The following is a 15,738-nucleotide window of genomic DNA, read 5'->3' as shown; positions in this document are numbered from 1 at the left end:
CATCTTCGTATGTAGGCATAAACCAACAGCTTTGTGGCTGTAGAGTTTCAGAGACTGTCTCTGTTGTTAAATTAACATTAAAAAAATCTTTTTTCAATCAAAAGGGGTAGGAATTTTATAAAATGTAGACCCTAAAATTAGGTTCCCATCCACCAAAAAAGTGTTTGTGGGTTATTGAAGAGTTTATTGTATTTATGATTATTTTGTTTGCCAAGAAACTGTTTTTCTGCATGATCTTAGGAACCTAAGGCTAGATTCTGTGCTTTGAAAGCTTTTTATTTTGTTGCTATAAGCTGACACGGTATTAGAAACTATATTTTCAAGGTAGGACAGCCTTTGCTTGAGAAGTTCTGGTACAAATAACCTTGCTTCTTCACACAGAAGTGCTGGGCTTTGTTGTTTTAATGTGGTAGTTGTTATGAGTGTATCTTCTGTGAGAAAGTCGGGATTGTTTGTGCTATCGCAGTGAGTGGGAAGTGACAGTTTCGCAGCTGCCTTCGCTCGGTTCTCTCTCGCGGCGAAGTGGGTACTCTGTCCTTTTTGCTTAGTTCCTGGCTCCTTTATTATTGTTGTCATTATTGGATCTCTATGCAGAATTTAAAAATGCCAATAGGCATCAATGACATCAGTTAATCTTTTCTGTTCTTGAGCAACGTTTTAAAAAATGAGAACCTGTTGCATCTAGTGAAAGCAATCGCAGTGCATAAAAATAATGATGATGGTTACAACTCTGAAGCTACTGGAAAAACAGTTTTTCATCTTCTGTGAAGTTGAAAACAAAGTAGCAATTAGTGCCCCCTACTCGGGTACTTATTAACTAAGAAAAAAATTATGTTGTGGCAATTTTCTTCTGGGGAAAAGGTGAGAGGGTAAGTTGGGGGGGGCATGTGATACTAGTGAATTAACCTCAATTAGCTGTGAAGGAAAAACTTGGAGGCTTTGGAGCAATTATAGAATGGGAGCTGGGAGAGTTTGCTTCTCATATGCAAGCTGAAATGCTGGTGAAACTGAGGTGGAAAGGTTGCTTGTGTGGTACATGAAACGAAGACTGTAGAGACAGCATGTTGTATATTCTTTCTATATCTTTGTGTTGGAGAAACCTCAGAAGGTTTGTTTTGTCTGACTTGTTAGTTTCTAAGTGCTTTGGGATAGCAATTGCCATTTTCTGTGTCCTTATAAAGCCTTGAGTGTATTGGACAGGAGTGACACGTGTTGTGATGGGAAGCGGTAGGTTTGTTGATGAGTGGCTTTAGCAGAGATTCTCACAGACATCTTTCGTTAGTTGTTTAAGATAAGGTACATCACAAGTATTCAGTGCCATGTTCCTGTAAATTACGAGTCCCTGTTCCCAAACTCCCTAGGTGGCAAGACTTACTGGTTAAGTTCACGGTGATTCTCACTGCTATACGTGTGGCAGAAAGTGCTGGAGGATTATCAAGGTCCATCTCCAAGGGACTCCCTCCAAGGGACTGGAGAGGAAGAGGAACAGCTTGCCCAGAAAAAAATTGTTTGCCAGGCCTATCACTCTACTTTGAAAGACTGCTATTGCTTTTTACCATTGCGTCATGTGCGTTAACAGGGATTACTTACTTCTGCACAAGGAAGAGAACCAAAAATAGAAGTGATGCTTGGGAAAAACCACTTCAGTTATTATGTAACTGAAGTGTCATACCATTTCCAAAAATACCATACACATAGAGCAATAATTATTTTTTAGAAATGTCTAAAATACAAAGAGCTCTCCTATTTTGATCCTGTAGAGAAAAAAAAAATGATTGCAGCCTTCTTGAAAGAGGTCATCTTTCAAAACAGATAGTTCTTTAAATGTTGGACAGGGTAGTAGGAATTGAGAGGTGTAGTTCCCCTTTTGTTTTCTGCATCTCTTCTCTTGATTGAGGATTCTGTATGGTTTGTTTGACTTGAGATGAGTGGGTTTGGGAGTTTAGTTATTTAAAAACTTGTGAATTTGGCTTACGTTTTTGAGTCTACTGAAGTTGTAGCAGAGGTAAACAGAGAAGAAGATATGCAAGAGGTAGTAATAGCAAGTCTTTATGTCAAAAATTATTTAGTTGTTAATTATTTTGTAATCGTTGCAGAAGTTGTGTGTGTTCCTTTGCCTATCTATACAAATCTTTTCACATATAGATGAACAATTTTAATCTTATTTTATTACTTTGGAATGTAAGAGTGCTGTGTTGCAGAACAAGATAAGAAATTCTAAATTAAGGCTATGTCTCGGGTAATTTATTGGCATTTAGGAAAACTGAGAAGACATCCAGGTTCTGTGGTCTCTTCAGAAATCCAGAAGTATGCACTAAGGAATTAGAGGGATGGATTTATATGTCTGCACGCCAAGTACTGCAGTACCCCAGCTGAAAATTTCTTAATACCATTTTGGAGTGTTAATAGGGAGTTGTTCTTTTGTCGGCTAAGACATTTAGAGAAAAGTGTTTTTGTTCAATTCCTATGACATGATCATTTTGATGTTTAGGATGTTGGGCTCTTTTAAAAGAAATTCTATTTAACGTATTTCAAATTGACTTGGCCTTAGGTCCATCTAGTAAGCCGGTCCTGAAGAATGCTGGTGCCTACTTCTTTTCAAGGGATGAGAAAATAATGAAGGAGGAGAAGTGATCCCTTGTGTTGTGGTTTCTGTGATCTTAAAACAAATCTTCTTCCAACTTCCAAATTACTATTAATGCTAGGGCCCAGGGTGATTTTATTCAAAATAATCTGCCTGTGACTTCACTTTCATTCCTCCGAACAGTTTTATCTTAACTTTTCCTTTTTTTAAAAAAAAAAGTCATCTTCTGGAAAGCCATTTTGAGCAGGAAAAAGTGTACTGTTTCCAACATGCTTAAGGTTGTCCTTTTTCTTAATGTTTTCTATCACTATTGATTCATTTGCATTTCTTTCTGATTGTAAAGGAGACTTTGGCATTCAGAAGTGAAAATCAAAGAGGTATGATGTTAATCAACAGCTTATTTGTGAGAATGCGTAAATATTGAAGTGCAACCATGAAGCTTAAGCTTTTGTTACCAATACTCTTTAATTCAGAATTCGCGCTTTGTTCTTAATAGGGCAACTCAACTCATTTAAAAAAAGTGGTAAAAAGAAAAAAAAATCCTCCCCTTTCTTTAGTCTTGTTTTCAGTACAAATCTGAGTATTTTATGAAAACTATAACTCAAAAAAAAAAAAAAGACAAATGTCATATTGTTTTCCTCTAAACATTGTGAATTCCCAGCAACTTTCTGCTGGGTTAAAATACAGTCAGGGAATAGCTTTGGTTAGGGTATTCTGAAGTGTAATACTGGGGAAGCTGGCCTGTTATTTGTTAACTTCCTTCAGTTTCTGTTTTATTTGTTCTTTGGATTTTCTTTAGTGAATCTAGCGATTCAGACATAACGTCTTCAGTATTCTGAAATGGAGTGGTTGTGTGTGTGGTGTGTGCCAAATGTGCAGGTATTTATTTCATACTCTTGATTTTATATAAATGATTTCATGTTTTTTTATCATTTTTTAGCTGGTTCAGATCCTGTTCTTCTGCAGTCTTCCTGTAATCCAGTGTAAAGTGTGTGAAGTAGGCTTAGGCAATGTGTTTCACATCTGTTCTGTTTCTTGGGCTGCTTTAGAAAGTTTGCTTGGAAAATCTGTTTTGGTCAGGAAAACTGAACTTAAACAATCACATACCAGAACGCTGTGACAACCCAGTGTATTGTAAAGCCACAACTAGATCAGATGCCTAACTACAGCCAGTGGACAGGATATGCACACATCAGGATAACCAGCATGGCTTCCTTTTTGCTGTTGCCTCTTCTGAAAGTCTCACAGCTGCTTTGAGGGCATACCAGGAGGATGTTTTCCTAAAGCCAGAACAAGGGTATTCATTGCTGTAATCCATCACATGATGGAGACATCAGCACTTCTATCATGAGATCAATATTTCATATGAGTGGTAATGTATGTCACGTGGCCAAATGGAACAGCTAAGGAGGTGGAGATTAAGTGGCCGAACACTTGCAGTGTAATGGGGTTTCTGTTTTGTGGTATGCCAGGAATGTTGTGACCTTAAATAGATTTGTTAGAACCTGTAGGTCCTGCCTCAGCTTATTGGCTGGTCTTCGTTATTGCTAGGTAGGGGAAGCTCGGCCAGAAGATCTATTTCTGCAGGTGTGACAAGGCAGTGAAAAAGCAGTATACTTTGTGTATGCAAATGAAGGGAGATGAGTCTGCACATGAAACACTACACACTTACAACTGAAATCCCAGATATTTTATTACTAAACACTTTTTTTTTACACGTTGGAAGGAGTGAGATTGTCCATTGGCTATCATGTGTTTGGAAGAATTATTTCAAATAATTCAAGCAATTTAAAATTATTTCAAATACTGTTCAAAGATAGAAGACTTTTGCCCAAGTTCTGACTAAGCAAAAGGAAATGAGCAGTGAAACAAAGTCCACAAACATTTAAAGGGCATATGTTCAAAGAGAGAAGCATTTCCATATGATAGACAATGTCAGAAGCTTAAAGTGCTACCAAACCGAGAGTGAACATTGAGTAGTTGAGTGGGGAATGGGTTTTTACTTACCTAAAAAAAAAAAAAAATCAACACCTACTATACAATCCTGGAATGGTGGAGTGGTTTGGGTTGGAAGGGAAGTTAAAGATACCTCCTAGTCCACCCCCTCACCATGGCCAGGGAGGGACACTTCCCACTAAATCAGGTTGCTCAAGGTCCCATCCAGTCTGGCTTTGAACACTTCTGTGGAGACGCATCTTGACCCCATCACCCAAAGCAGCCCTCTCTGCCTTCATAAAGCAGGCTCCTGCGAAATGAAGAAGAGGCTTTACATTACTGGTACCTGTGTGTGACTCTCCAAAGAAGCCTTTCATACATCATGAGGAATAGAATGTATACAAACCCAATTAGAAACAAAAGTATTTTACAGCTGCTTTTCAAATCTGATAAACAGTAGTTGAATCTAATTGTATAAAGCAAATTTTTATATGTATATTTTATATGGACAAAACTATTGTAGGAAGAATGCTGGTACTGGCATAGGTAGATATCTTAAGTGATTATGTAGTTGTTTTCTTCTTCCTGGGACATTCATTATAGTGACAGCTTAGCCCTCTGATGATCAGACTGGGAGTTAGCTGTGGTGTTTAAAGATGCTAATATTCCAGTGTCTGTTCTGTCCTCTGCTGGAGGTTGCCATCATAGGGATATCAGAATAAAGTATCTCAGCCATACTAACTTATTGTTCAACATAAGCCTACCTACATTTCAAGTTTATGCCCTTGTATGCAGGATATTTGTTATTAGTTTATAAGCACAGTTTTACAAATGTTTATGGAAATCTAAGTGCATGAAATCTCCAGATTTTTTTTCTTAGACTTTACAGGTTCACGTGCATGGAATATACGCTTCCTCTAAGGCTGTGAACATGAGATTCCCTTTCCCTTCGTGGTCTATGAGAAGTGTCAGAAATGCTGCCTCACCGGACACTGACGGGCATTAGAGCTCGTGATCCTAAGATAGCCATGCGTTCAGGTACAACTAGCTTGTGAGGAAATGCATCTGGACTTAAGATCCTGTTTAGTTGGGGTACTTGCAGGCTGAGTTCCTGCAGGCAACTTTCAGAAATTCTTGTTTAATCTTTTCTGTTATCTTTCCTTCCATTGCTGCAATGAATGGAGTGTGTGTTTCACTTTCTTATTAGTGCCCTCACGCAACTGCTTGCTTTCAAACTGTAATGGAAAAAGATATATATATTTTTTTTTTCAGAGGGCTGGAGCACCACTCTTATTAAAAGAGGCTGAGGGAGCTGGGGTTGTTCAGCCTGGAGAAGAGAAGGCTCCAGTGAGACTTTATAGCTGCTTTCCAGTACCTACAGGGGGCCTACAGGAAACCTCGTGAGGGACTATGTTAGGGACGTGAGTGATAGGGATCGGACAAGAAGTAATGGCTTTAAATTAAAAGAGAGTAGGTCTAGATTAGATATTTGGAAGAAATTCTTCACTCAGAGGGTGTTGAGGCACTGGAACAGGTTGCCCAGGGAAGATGTGGATGCCCCATCCCTGGAGGTGTTCAAGGCCAGGCTGGATGAGGCTCTGAGCAGCCTGGTCTGGTGGGAGGTATCCGTGCCCATGGCGTGGGGTTGGAACTAGGTGGACTTAAGGTCCTTCCCAACCTAAACTGTTCTATGTTTCTATGAAAATAGTGTAATTTATCAGTAATTTTGAGCTGTAGGATTTTAGGCTCAGCCTTTTCGAAAAATGGCGTTGCAGTCTTAAAGCAAGGAAAGTGCTTAAGGTGCTGTCATTTTTAAGACTGCAAAAGTGTAGAGGAGGAGTTGGAAATGAATGTGCGTGCTATTTTTGGCTCAGATCAGTTTTCTAACAGAAAATCCAGGGAGATGTGAATCTACTAAGAAATTGCTTTTGGCTACAGCACCTGCTTTGATTTTGTAATCTCTGATCTGAGGAGGGTTTTTCTGTGACTGCTCTTAGTGTAATGAGCAAGGATACACTCTGCGACTTGAGTAATCTTGTACTGGACTGTGTTCTCACAGCCTGAAGGTTGAAGTAATCACATTGCTCTTCTTCTTTACCATTGTCCTGCAAACTGCTTAGTCTCCTAAATTCACTTGTTCTAAAAGTGCATTGCCATACTGTTATGATTTCATTAGTGTAAGCTGAAATTGTGTAGAGTACAGCGTTAGAGAATGCTGTTAGGTAAGTACACTTGACTAAAGAAAATAGTCTAGAGGGAGGTATCCTAAAGTATGTAGCCAGAGAGGAAACTTGAGCAATTTGCCGCCTTGGGATTTCTACAGAGATTGTAGCAAGAACTGTTGGTGATGGAAGGGTGTTAAAGCTGAAGAGAAAATGGCTACCCGAAATCATTGTTGCTACAGTAACAACATGGCTTGACTATTAATGTGCTGCTTTCATCTACTGTTAGATACGTTGCATAAGATATTTCTTTTAGGTTAAAGAGTCCGTACTGGAAACAGATTTAAATCAACTTTAGATATTAATGGATATCATCAATCTTCTTGTTTTAGAATATTAATCTATTTATTGGAAAGACTAATTTCTAGTAAATAATTTTAAAAATTGTTTTCTGCAAAAATAAATTACTTAACAGTTTTAAATTTTACTAATAGCTTTGTCCTTATAAAACAACTTGCAGGGAAAAAAAAAAGTACGGTAAGTGATCTCTTTCAGTAATCATTTTAAAAGAAAACTAATGCTATTTTACAAATTATTTGGTATGTGTCAACATAATTCTGTTTTACAGAAATTAAGCCCTTAATGTTTTTTTCTCAGCAAAGCTTATTTTGAGCTAAACTTTAAAAAGAAAACCTACATCCTGTTTGAAAATTTAAAAATAAGAAAGGGGTGTATTTAAGAGTGGTATCCATGCAGCTATCTGCATTATACTTCATTGCATAGGGATGTGTATGTATGTATTCTGGAATTAACTTTTTGCCTTTTTTCATTAATTGTGAAGAACACAGTGACGCTGAAGAATTTCAGAGGGGTATAATGAAGAGGTCGGTCAGGAAATGGATGTGTGAAGTGTGATGAATGTGTGAAGACTAAATGATGAATTTTTGTTTATGTCAGGATTCCAAAGGTGGCAGGCTTGGGGGTGGGTATAGGCTGAGAATAAACTGTGTCTACTCTTCATCAAAGTCCCATATGTGTGGTATGTCTTGTATACCTATAGCAGTTCCCACTTTTCTGCAGTGCTTTCAATTTCTTGAAGTTCTCTGTCAGATGTCCTGACTGAAAAAGCACCCAATTCATCCAGTAGAGATGGAGCTGGTAACAGTTCTGTATTAAGGGGACTTCTGAAAGATTATTCAGTGGTTATTGGTAAGAAGTTGAGAGGGCCCTTAGTTAAAGTGTCTGGTTGCCTAAGGCTTAGAATGCAAGTATCTGTACTTAAAACATGGTATTTCTTAAGTACTGTATATGCTTTATTTACTTTGTATGTACATGTTTATTATTTTTATCTTACAATCTATTTCACATCTTCACAATCTTGTACAAAACAGTCTTCTGACTCATTTCAGCAGAATCCTCCTGCCTCATTTACTGCATCTCAGACTCGTGCCAAATATATAAATTACATCTTTCAAGACCGTAGAAAAATGCATAATCTTTTTTTTAAAAAAAAGTCATTTGGACAATGGAATGTTGTTGCTTCGTGTTAAATGAAAGGGGGTGCACCAGTTGAGTGTACACAACTGTGAAAACTTTTTGACTCTTACGCTCAGCTTTGCCTCCTTTTTGTTTTATCAAAATTCAATGGGCTTCGTAGAAGAGAGGATGACACTACAAACATGCAACAACAGTACAGTTTGCTACTCTGAAAATGAACTTTGAAGTGGAACAAGGTATTTTATTAAAATGAGCAAGTGGAAGGTGCTGACTCAGGTGTTGAAAAAATAAATAAAGACTGCCTTTAGGAAAAAGTTCTTTAGTGAAAAAGCTTTCTGTTTTGGATTTCTGAAAACTTACTTCAGCTGAGAAACTGAAGTATGCAAACCTGGACTAGAAATTCTGAAGGAACCATGACCAACTTCGGTGAAGTACACAAGATCTCTTGTAACTGTGTTTGTTTTCTGGAGCACATTCATGCAGTGCTCATGGTCGGAAGGTATGTTGCTGTATTTTGGTGTGCTGTATGTAAAGCATATATGTGGTGACACAGTGAAGGAACACATTGTAATTCAGGCTGGAGGAGGGAGGAATTCCATAGCTAAAGGGCTGAGGCAGTTACTGCACAGGTAACGTATTGAAGAGATTTTGCTGATAGTCTAACGAAAAGAGAAGTGTTCAATGTCAAGGATGATGCCAAGGTTATGTACTGTGTCAGTAGTTTGGAGTGAAATGGAGATGTGTTGTCACACTGCTTTAGACTTTTCTTGAGAGAATCCTATTTGAGAGAAGCGGTTATGGTTAAGGTATGTAACTGCAGGGAACCATGAGCTAGTTCATGTGGTCAAGATAAATAGGCTGAAGGATGACTGAAAACCTACAGGTGTTTATCATGCAAGTGCCATATTGACCAGTACTTTAAACTGGTAAAGAAATAATGTAGAAAGAAAGTGAATTATTTCTCTATAGCTTATTGCTTATGTTCTGTTAACTATCATTGTTAGTTATGGCATGAGGAATGCCATTTGATTTAGTTGAATATTGATGGACTGTAAACATTGGATATCAACAATGTTTAGAATGTTACAGCTTATCTTATTTGGTGGGGAAACTGCATTGATAAGTACCCTTCAGAGATGATATATTGATATTCTTTCTTAAGGTCTGGAAGTTCTAAATGTTTTCAGAACTCTATCTTTAAACTGATACTTGAATTTAGTGCTTTTATGATGCTTTCATTTGTATGTTGATTGTTATATATTTGCTTGCTGAATGATACATGCTCAAAGCAAACAGCTCTTAAATATTTCTGCTTTTTGTTCATATCCTCTTGTTTCTCTGTAGATGTCTTTCCATCTTCATTGTAAATGTGTACACAACAGGCACACATGCTTACTTCTATATCTGTTTAGAGATGGAGATGAAAAGCAACCTTTTTAACTAATGGCTGTTCTATTAGTCCAAACCCCAGCCTACCTAGAATGTTTTTCCCTCCAAGGGCTTTTCCATTTTTTTCATTTTTTTCTCCACTGTGATAGTCCTATTGATGTTGCATTCATCTACTTGTAATCATCTTGTCTGGACTGAAACAGCTTCAGTCTGGAGATGATTGGTTGTGTTCATCTCCTATGCTGTCGTACTTTTCCTTGAAGTGCTCCGCCATCCCATATGGGGTGTTGTCAAAAAGCAAAACTTCCTGTGAGTAGAAAAATTAAAGATTTCAGCAGTTCCATGTGAAAGCCCCACCACAGCTTTGGGAACTGTGCCTGTGTGTTTTACTGTGGTGAATAGATAACTGAAGAACTGTAGCTTCTTTGAACTATTTTTTTCATATATAACTCAAAATCTAGCAGGAGACTGAAAATGCAGGAGGCAGTCTTCTCAGTCCCTTGTTTTCTTGCTTTCTTTTAGTCACTGAAGACTCTTTGAAGGCAGAAGCATCTCCAATAAAAGGACTTAAATTTTGTCTCCATGTAGGTTGTGAAGTGTTAAGTTCATGCTTAATTTTACTTCTGGATAATTATGGCTTCATTAGGGTACTTGCATGTAAATAACACTTTGCAGTAACTATTGCAAGAACCGTGATTGTTATTTTTCTTTTGCAAATTTAACTTTTTGGTAAAATAGATTGTGGCATTTATAATTCATTTGATTGGGGTAGTACAGGTTCAGATAACTTGCAAATTCTCAAAGGGAATTAATTTTGTGGCTTTAGAGAAGAATCTCATGTTCAAATTCAAGGTGTTTGTTTAGCATACACTGAATGTTAGTTCTATATATTTGTCAGTACAGAATGTTAAGTTAGGTTTATACTTTTCAATAGAAATCAAAATGCATCAAAACCACTTCTACTAGCGGAGAGCTGAAGCTACATTTTGTGCAGATGAGGCTATTGCTGACTACTTGTTGATAAAATGGAAGTCTGGGTTTGTATTCAGTGAGTATTCAGCTGTAGTAACTGATTTGAAAGAGACTATTGTCAGCTGGGTTTTTCCTTTTTCAGTCCTCTTCTAAAATTATTTTATCCTTGGTAGTTGTGGGTGCGGTATTAACTGGAGCTTCTTCTGGGCTTTTTGTAACCTCTGCTTTCTGCTAGCTGTTCTTTTTGCCTTGTTAGGTTTATTAGATTTCTGTAAGATTATAGAAGATTTCCAGAGCTGCATCAGATATTAGAAGGAAATTTCGATCCCTTCTCCTGCCAAATCTCTCCACCACCTTTGAATTTAGCAGATCTTATTGCTGGGACATCAGTGTCCTAATAAAGGTAAATGTCACTCTCAACCAACTAGTGAAGTCTTGTTAATCTCAGTAAGTACTTGAAGTTAAGACTACAGCTGCAAAGGTTGTGCTGTATTTTTGCATTTTAATATTGTTATATTGTTCTTATATTGGTTTTGTGGTTTTTGCATCTTACACTAACAAAAGCAGTTCTTACAGTTTATTCTAGACTTTGTTCTTTTGTCTTCCTTCTTTCCCCTCTAACCAAAAGCAGCTATGGAGGCAAAAGCAAGTTTTATATTACATTATAACTCCTTACTTTTAAAAAAACAGCAACAAAAAAAAAAGAGCACCTTATGTCCTTATGTTCCTGACTGCAACCTTCCCAGGAGAAGGTGGTGGTTAGAGACAGTTAAGGGTCTTTCCCTGGATAGATGTAGAAGTATCAGTTGTTACAGATCTGTTAGGAAAGAATTTTTCTATTAGAGATAAGGACTAAATGGTAGAAAAATGCATCAGAACTCGTAGCAGGATTACTGCAAATTTTATTTTTTCATTGTACACCTTTGCATTCTTATGTTTCTCAAACATAAGAATCTATAATAAGAATAATTCTTCTCCCCAGAGAGGGGCATGATTTAGGAGATACTTCATTATTGCAAGCAGGACCCTAATAACTTGAATAGGAGGTGAACAAAAGCAAATGTAGTCTTAAAAATAAAATGCGGTGGTAATGACCAAGGGAGTAGTTGAGCAAGTTTTGTGAAGTACCTCATGTCTGAACTCAGATTATTTGTCTTCATGTAAACCTTGTATTGTGGATGGCTGTGAGCTTGATACAAGGGTCATGGATGAAATGTTCTCTATTTGTATAGGTGGGAAAGTAGTTACCTTAACTGTTGTTAATGAACCTGAATTTGGAGGTAGCAACTGTAACTGTTGTATACTTGGCAAAGCAGTATAATGGAAGCTTTTGGAGCTGATCTCCAGCTAGTCAGAAAGATTTCATTTTTTTTAACTGGTGTGTTGTGATCATCAACGATTAATTTACAGCCTGCATATTTTTAGCTTACTCCTCAGATGCTTTTTGAGAATCTTTTTCTCTCTTTCTGTAGTGTGCACATGCTTGAATTACTGTGCTTCTATCTTTGAGCAATATCTACGTATGTGATTTAGTCATTGCATATAAACTGGAGAACTTGTGCCTGCTTTGGCCTTTTTCCAGTGTTGTATGAAAAGAAGTATCGTTGATACGCTGCTTTTTTTTTTTCCACTGGGCAAGGCGAAATCCCTGCCCACAAACCAGCCTTACTTCATATTTATTGTTTGAGAAATGCTTGTGCTTTTAGACACTTTGAGTCCGTCCGTGTCCCTTTAATATCACTGGGGGTACCTGTAAGGTGTTGCCTATCTCTGCCTTTGCAGTTTTCTTCCTACTTGCTGTTCTCTGATGGAGAATAGACTAGCTGCGTATCGGTGGTCAGAAGCATAACATTTTTGTAGCGGTCCTTTTACTGCTGTGGGCCACTTTTCCCTTGTGTGAGGCCTCGAGGTGAGTGCACTGTAACTGCATTTCTTACCAGCTTCCCAGTCCCCTCTGACGCTTGCTTTATTACCTGGTGAGGGAGAGCTGCTTTCATTTCCACTTCCTTTCCTGATAATGAGAATTAAGACAGGAAAAATCAGAGGCAAAGCATTTGTGATTTTGAAATCTTTGCCTTTCCCTGAGGAGTCTTGGAGAACTACCTCTCTTGGATCTACTGGGAAAGAATTTCAGGTGCTTGGTTATTTCAAATGTCAACACCCTTGAAATGAGTAGTAGGTGTTAAGATTTGATTGTTTGTGCTGGAGTGAGAGGAATTCTCCTTGACAGCAGAAGGACTTTGAGGGGTGAGTGTTGGTTAAGTAGCGTAGGCTCAGCCACTTTCAACAGTGCGAGTCTTGGTGCTGTCAGTAGTCTGGGCTAAGGTCGGGGTGTCTCACTGCGGGTTGTATTGCCTGCACTGAAATACTTGCATGCCTCTGCAGGTGGCGTCTCCCGTGGGGTGAATTTTTGAACACTGGAGGTTTTGAAATCGCAAAAGGGGGAGTTAAACTTCAAAGGGCCCTGCAGAATTGTAACGGAGGGCTGTGGTGGCCAGCCCTTTGGTCCTTCAGCAGTTTGCTTGTTGATAAGTCTCGTGGTGAAATTTGTCACCTTCCCTTCAGCTGGACAATATCCTAATTATGATGGTCCATCTTCTGTTTTCCCTTTCTTTGCTTCTGTGCCAGATGTAGATAACGGGTAACCCTGCTTTTTTTTTTTCCCCCTGAAGTGCTTTGTGAGCTCCCTGTGAACAAAGAGTACTACATTCAAGAATACCTGTATTTAAGCTTTATCTAAGGAGTAGATGCTTTCCAGATTATGTAGGCTAAGGCTTTCGGTTTCATGCAACAGTCTGAACTGCTAGGTCCAGAATAAGGTGTTCCATGAAAAAAGTGTTAGAGTCTGCTGGATTACTGCAGTGGTCTCCTTCGGTTGTCTGGGCTCAGTCCTTTGATGCAAAGATTCGGTCTGCAGTTGAGTCAGGAACCATGAAAACTATGTTGCCTTTGTAATTTAGACAGGTGGCTTTGAGACAGGCTGACTGGGTAACTCAGATTCAAAAAGCTGACAAACTTAGGAGAGGAATCTTTAGGTAGTATGTGAGGATACGTATCTCTTTCGGAGTTAATTCTGGTGATAGATACATGAGTTTAGTCTAGATATGAATAACCTCTGCTGGAAAACTGTATGCTGGTTGTCTTCATTGGTAATAAACCAGTTCTGCAGAGATGCTGTACCTGAATCTGGTTGTGTGCAACTTCAGTGACTTTCAGAGTATCTTCCATATGTCATGTAGCTTGATGCCTCCAACTAGAAAGTGAAAAGTTTCCTTGTGTAGGTATTTTGAAGATCCGTAAGCAAAACTGAAAATAGAGTGTTTAATCTGACATTAATCAGCCTTCATGAAGGCAAAGTAGGTTAAGATTTTTAAATGGGCCAGCTAGACTTAAAATGATAGTTAACACAACTTTTTCCTAGGAAAAGTGAGGAGTTGGTGAGGCCTGGTATTAAAACTGTCCAACACTTAATTTCAGATATGCTGATAGTTTTTGCTAAGAAGGTTAGAAAAATGCTTTCATTTGTAACCATTTCCTCTATGTGCTTCATTCCCCGTTCAGTGAACATAAGATAGCTGAGTGTGAAGGCACTGGCAGAGGATGCAGGAGAACTTTTCTTGTCATGCAACTTTTTTCCCCCTTTTCTGCCCACATAGTTTAATAGCATAAGTATACTTGATATGGTTTCTTGGTAGCTTAGTAACAACACTTGTTATTTGAAAATCATGCTTATTTGATAGAAAGACACTAGAATTTTGATATTCCAACCTGAGACAAAACTGGTAGAATTCATCTGTGGGTAGGAATTTCTTGTTTTGCTTTTCTTGGCTGGTGTTATAGAACACAAGCAGAAAACAATGACATCTGTACTGTAAATTTTCATTTTACTTTGCAGGTCTGTTTTAATGCGGAAGTGGATCTCACAGCTTAATGCAAATAAAACAAACAAAGGTGAGTAGATTTTTTTTCCCCCCCCTGGATTCCTTGGGTCTGTTAGACATACAACTAGACACTCAGGACAAAAAGTCATTGAAAAAATGAATTGTATTGCAACTTGTATCTAGATTACTGTGATTTATGTATACAGTGTTATGATACAAAAATAGGAACACCCTCTTCCCCAGTACTTAAAATTATGATGACAATTATGTTTTTTCCTGCAAACTATTATAGTCAAAAAGCTATCATGGCATTCTCTTAGTTGTTGAGAGCCAGAATTACGAGTACTTGAGATTAATTTTGTTTCCTGCATACTACCTACCTGGTTTCTAAGTACAGAAAATGTACATTGCATTGTCAAAACAGTGTGTTAAACTTGCACTTCTACTATTAATAAATAACCATGTGATAAATCTGACCAGCTACCAGAATAGCAAATTTTTAATAATGATTTTTTTTTCCCTATCCTGTCCTTAGCTCTTTTGGGAGCTATTTGTAAGACAAAGCATATGAAGATTTACTGTAGAATCTGGGTTTCCATTTGCAGTTGCAAGCTGTCAGTTTAGGGAAAGAAAAAAATCTGTTACTTCAACACTTCTTGTCCACACCCCACAATTACAATAATTATTTTGAGACAGAATTTAGCTAAACACAGATTTTGCTTCTCTTCACATTGTTTAGTGTTCTGCTTCGGGAATACTTTGGACTATAAAACTAATCTTTCTCTATTAAATTACATTAAACACTTTTAAGGGCAATTTGCTTTAAGCTGTTTTAGCCTGATTCTTTCATGAGTATCTTTAGGTAAGAACGCAAAGTTCAGTAAATTCTCATTAATGTAGACATGGGTCTTGATGGAACTAGGTATGCAGGCTTCCTTAGCAAATGAGAGCTGAATTCTCAAGTTTTCTGCTCACTCTTTACTGGTATGTCATCTTAGAATTTAGCTGCTCATGGTGACTTTGTATTTTGAACAAGTGAGAGGGAAGTCCCATTTGCTCAAGTGAGCTTGTACTTCATTTCTAATCTTAGACTTAATACTTAATATAGCTTTTAAAAATGTAGTATGTGCATTTTAAAATTGGCATGACCTGCTTTGTTGGTATTTTCTGCTCTGCTAGGACTTTTAGAGCTACTACTGTCAACTGTAAAATGTTGATTTTTAACAGAATACTTTGTGAGGAATCGAAAACAACTCTTTTTTTTTCTTTGTATAATGTGTAACTGATTCAGGACTTAAATTATGAATTGTCTTCTGAA

General features: G+C 37.8%; 1 protein-coding gene across 26 annotated transcripts in view; it reads left to right on the top strand.

Moving 5' to 3' along the window:
- The window catches only part of ZNF644 (zinc finger protein 644), an 85,079-nt gene that overhangs the window by 36,928 nt on the left and 32,413 nt on the right, over positions 1-15,738 (top strand). For 18 of the 26 annotated variants that reach the window (XM_040564791.1, XM_040564769.1, XM_040564774.1 and 15 more), the window contains one exon: positions 14,435-14,490. The exons of 4 other annotated variants lie outside the window; for them this stretch is intronic. The gene's annotated coding sequence lies outside the window, so the exon portion shown is untranslated. Of the gene's footprint in view, positions 1-5,405; positions 5,558-8,003; positions 8,678-10,921; positions 10,943-12,429; positions 12,449-14,434; positions 14,491-15,738 lie in introns of those variants that run through there. 4 more of the 26 variants (XM_040564787.1, XM_040564778.1, XM_040564786.1 and 1 more) reach the window with 4 other exon arrangements.

Source organism: Cygnus olor, chromosome 8 (assembly GCF_009769625.2).
Source record: "Cygnus olor isolate bCygOlo1 chromosome 8, bCygOlo1.pri.v2, whole genome shotgun sequence".
NCBI classification, from domain to species: domain Eukaryota; kingdom Metazoa; phylum Chordata; class Aves; order Anseriformes; family Anatidae; genus Cygnus; species Cygnus olor.
This window is presented reverse-complemented; position numbering and strand designations above follow the sequence as displayed.